This window comes from Carassius gibelio, chromosome A11 (genome assembly GCF_023724105.1).
Source record: "Carassius gibelio isolate Cgi1373 ecotype wild population from Czech Republic chromosome A11, carGib1.2-hapl.c, whole genome shotgun sequence".
Taxonomy (NCBI): Eukaryota; Metazoa; Chordata; class Actinopteri; order Cypriniformes; family Cyprinidae; genus Carassius; species Carassius gibelio.
Genome location: NC_068381.1, coordinates 12143054 through 12151178, shown reverse-complemented (window position 1 = coordinate 12151178; position 8125 = coordinate 12143054). Strand labels below are relative to the sequence as shown.

Below are 8125 nucleotides of genomic sequence, written 5' to 3'. Positions count from 1 at the left end.
CTCAAGAGTTCAGAGCACAAAATCTGGAACCGGGATAAAAAAATAAAATAAAAAATGTGATTGCGATTTTAAAAAGCTATTTGTAATATTACTGAATAAAAATATTAAATTAAGTATTACTATTGGAAAATTTTGTTCTGTGAAATGATATATGTGTGTGTGTGTGTGTGTGTGTGTGTGAATAAAGAAAAAAAAACGTACTTTACAGTACAAATTACAATCTTAATATTTATCATGAGCTGTTCATATGTAAATGAACACCGTGCTGCTCTTCACTCTGAAACACACAGCACATATATATAAAGTGAAAGCTTCGCAATAGCACTACGCCGTAACATGATTTCAGTTTTGTTTTGATTCATCATGCAGTCCTAATTAAGAGTGTTTGAGAAGTGTTTAGAGGACACTGAAACACTTTAGGCCTTTCAAACAATGGGCTCCTTATTACTTGCATGGTTCATCCAAACCAAACTGGATCAAACAGAGCAATTATTGGTTTTAGTTAATGCATCCGGCCTCGCTAATCAAACCAACTGCAAACGTATGTCTGAGAGACTAGAATAAACATTTTGCGGAGAGAGTGGGTATATTCAGAGTGTAATATAATATATTGGCCAGGTTCTTTTGGTTTTTCTTAAAGTGGATGGCTCTCAATGGAGCACATCTCTCTGTTTGGATTTCACTAATACCAAAGGTTAAGCACGGTCCGTGGTTTTATGATCATTTTGGGGGATCCATGCACATGTACTGTACATGCACAACCACAGTCACACATACCACCCACACACACACACAGCAGAGAAATCATTGCTGAAGAGGCCTGGTGAGTCACAAGATATTTGGGACCAGAGCCAGTTGCTCTCTCTACAGTGCAACATCTTGTCCTCCCACAGTAAAAGAGCTGGCACACACACTCCACTCACTCTGTCTTGAAGAAACTTCTCAAGCACACACAATAGCTCAAATGCACATATTAGATTCTGCACACAACAGCAAACACACACACAAATGCACAGTCATAACAGCATGTGCTGCACTCCTGTAAACAGGAAAGATCAATCAAATCAGCCAATGATTCCAAAATGTGGAATGATACAGAAGGCAATGTATATTTTTAACCTCTTCAGCTCTGCAGCATATTTTGAATTTTTTACAGAATTAGGCATACCAGAATTTAAAAGAGAGCCCTACTCGCATACTTTGGAATAAATTGATACAAATGGTCTCATTTGACAGAAAACTCTCTGAATTTTAAAACATGGGTAAAATATTGCATATTTTGTATTTTATATGTTTACAATACTGTGATAAACACTGACAAAAAGTCATATTTTTATTATTATTTTTTATTAAGTTTTTATTTAAGAGTCTGTAATTTAGGACTTGTTTGGTCTATGTCGCTTTAGACAATCTCTTTTGATTCCACTAGGTGGCATTAAACAGGAGAAAAAAGAATTTTTTTGATAACATCTTCTAAGCAAAAGTTATTTAGCTTTAATAGAAAGGAGGCGTTAGACTCTCCAAGTGTACTTTTACAGTCACCATTTTTGATTACTGAAACCAGCAAGCATACCTGAACTTAAAAGACAGCCCTAACCACATACTTTGGAATAAATTCATAAAAATGGTTTCATTTTACAGAAAACTCTCTGAATTTTAAAACATGGGTAAAATATTGCATATTTTGTACTTTATATGTTTACATTACTGTGATAAACACTAACAAAAAGTCAGATTTTTATAATTTTTTTAATTAAGTTTTTATTTAAGAGTCTGTAATTTAGGACTTGTTTGGTCTATGTCACTTCAGAAAATCTCTTTTGATTCTACAAGGTGGCATTAAACAGGAGAAAAAAGAATTTTTTTGATAACATCTTCTAAGCAAAAGTTATTTAGCTTTAATCGAAAGGAGGCGTTAGACTCTCCAAGTGTACAGTCACCATTTTTGATTACTGAAACCAGCATAGCTGAACTTAAAAGACAGCCCTAACCACATACTTTGGAATAAATTTATAAAAATGATCTTATTTTACAGAAAACTCTCGGAAGTTTAACACAAGCACAAGATATTGCATATTTTGTCTTTTGTATTTTTACTATATTGTGATAAACACGGAAACAAAGTCAGATTTGTATTATTTTTTTAAAGTAAGTTTTTATTTAGGAGTCTGTTATTTAGGACCTGTTAGGTCTATTTCCCTGCAGAAAGTTTCTTTTGATTCCACTAGGTGACAGTAAAAAGATAAAAAAATAATTTTGTTGATAACATCTTCTAAGCAAAAGTTATTTAGATTTAACCAAAAGGAGGCGTTGGAGTCTCCAAGCTCTGTAGCTTTACCTGAAGAGACAGAATGTCTTATGTCTCCAAGTTTCCTCAAAAAACTCATGTCATGTAATAAGCAAAATAAGGCAAAGTTCTGTTCTTGCATTTTATTTTACACACACACACACACACACACACACACAAGATAAGTATCCTGACTTGCTGGCTCCCATTCTTCACCACTGGATGCTACAACTGCAAAACAAAACAAAAATGTATAAATTTACACTGCAATCCCAAAATACATGCTAAAATGACATACACAAAAATAATCCAGATATGCAAGTAACAGAAAGAGGAAAATAATTTGATTACACATACACAAATCCATGAGTATGTATAAATAAATGAGAACAACCCTTGCATTTCTTATGTATATGTGAATTGCATTCATGTGTTCGTTGCGTGTGTGTAATTCAAATATGTAACGAACACATGAATGCAATTCACATATGCATAAGATATAAAAATGCACAAGGCAGTACACGTATATATAATATTGATAAATAAATTCATGCAAAACAAATTAGCATGCAACTAACGAAGGCAACCGATGAATGCAATTCGCGTATACAAGAAAGACATAAACTGCACAAGGCAATATACTTATGAATGCAATCGATGAATAAATTAATGCAATAATAATATTAGCATGCAACTTACAAATGCTTGATACAAACAACGTATACTTACTCAAAATCAGGGTCTTCTCCCAGTTTGTAAGCAGCTTCTCTGACCGAGTCAAAGCTAGCTAGCCTCGCTGCAAGTTTCAGTGTCGGACATCCGATCAAACTCCTCCAAAGCCGCCTCCACACCAACAAAAAACTTTCTTGAAGTCATTTTTCAGAGACATATAACTCTAACAGTAATAAAAGCACGCAATAATTCGCTAAAACGCTATCCAAAATCACAAAACAAACTTCCGATCAACTCATCAATAATCATCTGCGCCCGTTTGCGGCGTTTTCTTTAGTCCCACCTCCTCAACTTTGGAAAGGAACAACTCGGGCTCTGAATGGTCTAGAAGCTTGATCGATGTGTCTATGGAGAGGGGAGGCTGTCAGCTTTCATGACATAGGACGCACTGCGTGATGACGTCATTGCAAGTCGAAAGGAATCAAAGAGAGTCAATACAAATACTGGTCATGTTTTACGCTGCATTGCATGTTTTGATCTGCGCATCTGAGACATATTATAGTGCCGTTTAGCCATGCATGCTCACAGACACACGAGAATGCTCTCATTTTGAAGAAAACAACCTAATGTAAAAGCTGATATAGGATTTTAGGCTAGTATGTGAGCACAGATGTAGTTATCAGCGCAGAAATATGACGCATACGTTTGCTTGTTCACATAAGTAATTTCAGTTTTCGTGATTCTTTTGAAAATTATTATTTGTTATGTCACTGTAATGTATAAGATCGGTGAAATAAAGTACACAGTGACATTCCTGAGAGTGAGAGCTTTCATTTGATGTGTGACTTGTCCATGTTTGGTGAGTTTGTGTGCTATAAATATGAAATATGAACATTATTCATCTGATTTTCTCAAGGGGGGGGTGGTTGTGGAAGAACGAATTTATACCTTATTATTTTCTTTTATGTAAAATTAATGCAAATACCATGGGACTTGCAAGAAAGCAGAGGTTCTACGCTTTCAAAAAATACCATATATGACTAGTTTTGTGCTTCACAGTTTATAGATTTTTTAAAAATAGTATGATGACCTCCCCGCGGACCCACCGGTGGGTCCTAGGGCGTGGCCAGAGTTCAAGAGGTTAAGCATTAATTGCTTATTTTCTTAAAAGTTCACATCATGTTTTTGTTATTTAATCCATTTTATTGGTAAACAATATATTTAATCAATTGTAACATGTAGTCTAATATTTTAAAGGTCCTGTTCTTCATGATCCCATGTTTTAAACTTTGGTTAGTGTGTAATGTTGTTGTTAGAGTATAAATAATATCTGTAAAATTCTAAAGCTCAAAGTTCAACGCCAAGCAAGATATTTTATTTAACAGAATTTGCCTACAACGAACGAACCGTTTGGACTACATCCCTCTAGTTCCTGCAGGAATGACGTCACTAAAACAGTTTTTTTACTAACCTCTGCCCACATTGATAGACAAAAAAGGGGGTGTGGTCTCATTACGCTCCGACGTAGAAGAAGAAAGAATTGCGCTTGTGTTTGTTGCGATGTCGTCGAAACACTGTTATTTTCATCTCGGAGTCCAATCATCTTCTCCAACACCCTGATGAAGGCCAATGGGCCGATACGCGTTGGTGTTTTAATGCTTTAGCCCAACCATTAAAGGCTTTTTAACTTTTGCATCCTATTGAGTGCCTGGACTTGGATTTTTTTCCAAAATCTTTTTCTATATTTAACCCTTCCAAGAGCACCAGAGGATACAAGGGATTCCAGCAGCGCTCCAGTTCTCTTTTGTTTTGTTTTGTTTCATCTTTGTTTGGCGTTTCCAGGGATGCTGTACTTGGAGATTAATGGTTACAATTTATGTTCAATTGGTTCCCGAAAATTATAATCCAGATGTAAAACTATGTGCAGCACATTTTGCTTAGGACAGCGAGCTTCCTCTATCTCAATCAGTTTAATGCCGGATTCGCACAAAGATTATTGTTGAAAGATGGAGCAGTTCCCTCTTTGTCTGGAGAAGGCGTTTTTTATGGACCACAACCGGTAAGTGTATTTTATTATTTAAGTTGGTGCGTAACTTATTACACAAAGGGCAACACTGTTTAGCTTTGTTAACTAAAGTTAGATGTTAGGGCTGTTCCAAAAAAAAGAATGCGATTTTCATGTACATCTCGTTAAGGCGGGCATACACTGTGCGATTTCTGTGCAATTTCGGCAAGGTACTAACTCACACTGTACGAGTAGATAGCATCCGATGTAAAGCCAAAGCTCACGATTTTTATGCGCTCACTGTACGGTCCAATCATCACGTTGCGATTTGACTGCTCACACTATACGTGAGGAATCAACTGAATCAACATGTAGGATCCCTCAGAACCCGGATGTTTGTGGCGGTTTCTGAATAAACATGCTTTCCCGGGATAAACGCACTGCTTTGGTTATATGCGCAATTCTGTGTGCTGAAACGTCAAAAAAAAAAAAACGTAGGCATATCTAGACGCGCAGGTGGCTTGGAGGCCGTGGCCAATATGGTGTATCCATTTTGCAACGTGAACTGGAGGTAAGCAGGCGTTTCCTTCCCTCTTTTTTTATTTTTTTTTGCCATAACTCCACAAGTTTTCCCTCCATCACTTCAGTCCACACTACACGCCATGTCACCATGGTTTCGTTTATGGTTTCGTTCATGGAGGGAAACGCGGAAAAGTGGTTTGTAGCCCTGCTTCAATAGTGTGATACCTCACGTCACGAGAGGGTGACCAAAATTTCTGACATGTCAAAAATCCATCTAACCAACTGATTGCCGGTCGGGAGAGTTTAATCGCCTCCCGTTTCCCCTTGTACACTACACGAACACTGCACGACAACGACGCATGAAAATGCTGAAAATCAGCCCGACCCGAAAAAGAGTCGCACGAGTCAGAATTCGGCTAAAAATCGGATGAAAATCGCACAGTGTATGCCCGGCCTTGGTAAAAACACTACTGTGATTATAAGTACATCTCCAGCACATGCTCCTGCACACTTGCTTCTCAAAACTAGTCCAATCGCGTTACCAGGAGGGCAGCCTGCTCTCAGCTGCTGTCGAATCACAACACAGGAACCGCTGGCCCAATCAGAACTCGTTACGTATTTCTGAAGGAGGGACTTTATAGAAAAAAGAAGTCATCAGCCCATTTTTATGACAGTGAAAACAGTGGTATACAGATAGGTGAATTGTGTGAAAAATACAGTTTTTTTTTACACGCGAAACATGAACACATGTTATATTGCACACTGTAAACACAATCAAAGCTTCAAAAAAGCACAAAAAACGGGACCTTTAAATAGTTTATTAAGTACTAATATTTTATGCCTTCTCTCTAATACTTTAAATTCATTAGGCCATTTTTGCATTTTTCGCAGTGTTTGACGTTAACATCTTATCTCAATTATATCTGTAACATAAACTTTTCTGATCCTGTAATATTTTGTCTCATAATTTAAGAAATAAGAAATCTGCAACAATATTGCAAACCTTTTTCCATGATGCAATACAATATTATGTATTTTTCCATTATGTATTTTTCCATTTTTTCCATTTTCATACATTTAAAAAGATACCACATACATACATTAAGTGGCTAGAAGAGAATCAACCCCCTTTAAAATGGAAAGAGTTTTTGTTTAATCCAGCTGTATTTACTCAGAGCAATTTATATCATCCAAGTAAAAGATATAACACCAAAAAAAAAAAAGCTTTTTTTATTCTGTCAAACAAGCATATTCAATGGCCATGCAGACAATAATTAGAGCAAACAATGTAAAGATAAGCACGAGTGTGCTATGTGTACTTTCAACAAAACTGAAGCAGTCAGGAAATCACTTCTGTATGTGCAGGTGCAGCATGATAAATCACAGAAGTGTGCTTAGAATTACTTTGCACACAGTGGAGCTTATTACAATAAGTGATTTAAAATAAGATTGAAATGTGTATTTTATTGTGGCCAGTTCAGCCTGGCAGACGGTTATGGATTTGATTGGGTCTGGATTTGTTTAACTTGCACAATGAAGCTTGAACATAGCATGAACTGAAATGGTTGAATGACGGAATTGGTGCCTTATGGAATCACTTCTGCACTTGTGTTCAATTTACTTCCAATAACAGGTAAACTGGCTTATGATGAAACCATTAAGTGGATGTCTGGACATTTGGAAAGTGACATAACTTCCTATTAAAACAAAGTTCCAGTGTTGTCTATTCTAAAAATGAGTGATTTCTACCAAAATGTACTTATGCCTGTTTTTTTTTTTTTTTTTTTTTACCGTAGTATTCTAAATTATTTATGGTATACTTTTACCATGGTATTCTAAAATAAAATAATTCCCCATGGCACCTCCACAGTACATTATTTGTGGGACAATAATTTTTCTGAAAATGTTTTGTTCTCATTCAGAACTTACTTTTCTTTCTAATGACCTTGGTAAATCAATTTGCAGTATAAATCATTCGCTCTTTCTCTCCTCCCTTCACAGTTCTGTCACTCTCACTTTGTCTCTGTAGTTCTGTGTTATGGCACAGCAGTCCTGCGCTGTACTGATGCGTTCATCAGAAACACATGTTTGTTGAGCACAATGCTTCCCTTTAGTCCTGGCAAACAATAAGAGTGCTTCTGCAGCCGAGGCTTTACCGTCAGCAGAAATACGAGATCTTCCAACCATCTTCGTGTGGTCAATCCAACACATTTTTCTCTGATAATGCCAACAGGTATCTCATAAACATTTAAGTGTAATCAAAGATGATAATAAGATGGAGTTTTTGTGTGTCTTTTTTATATGTAATCATCATATATCTTTGCACATGCATGACAGAGAGATTAATCATCCTATCCAAATAGCTATGATGGGAGACGGATTGCAGAATAATGAATCAGTTGATGAATTCCCAGATATATTCGTCCTCTTTTAATTGAAGTTTGGTAGTTGGACAATGGGGCTACGTGACTGCACAATAAGAGCAGGGGATAACAGTGGTTTGAAGATGATGGGGGAAGATTATTTCAGGTGGACTGGAGCAACCCAACACTGCAAAGTTAAATTAAAGGCAGAATTTGCACAACAGATGAGGGGGGAGCAGCTCGGAGCACAGTCAGACAAACAGAGCGGAGGGGACC

At 36.7% G+C, this 8125-nt stretch overlaps 1 long non-coding RNA gene across 1 annotated transcript; it reads right to left on the bottom strand.

The window, feature by feature from the left end:
- Positions 1–2447: 2447 nt before the first annotated feature.
- LOC128022377 (uncharacterized) lies at positions 2448–4099 on the bottom strand. The gene is made up of 2 exons (XR_008185909.1): positions 3017–4099; positions 2448–2518 (listed from the first exon to the last, which is right to left on the bottom strand). It is a non-coding gene; the product is annotated as an uncharacterized LOC128022377 (long non-coding RNA).
- Between the last annotated feature and the right edge of the window lie 4026 nt (positions 4100–8125).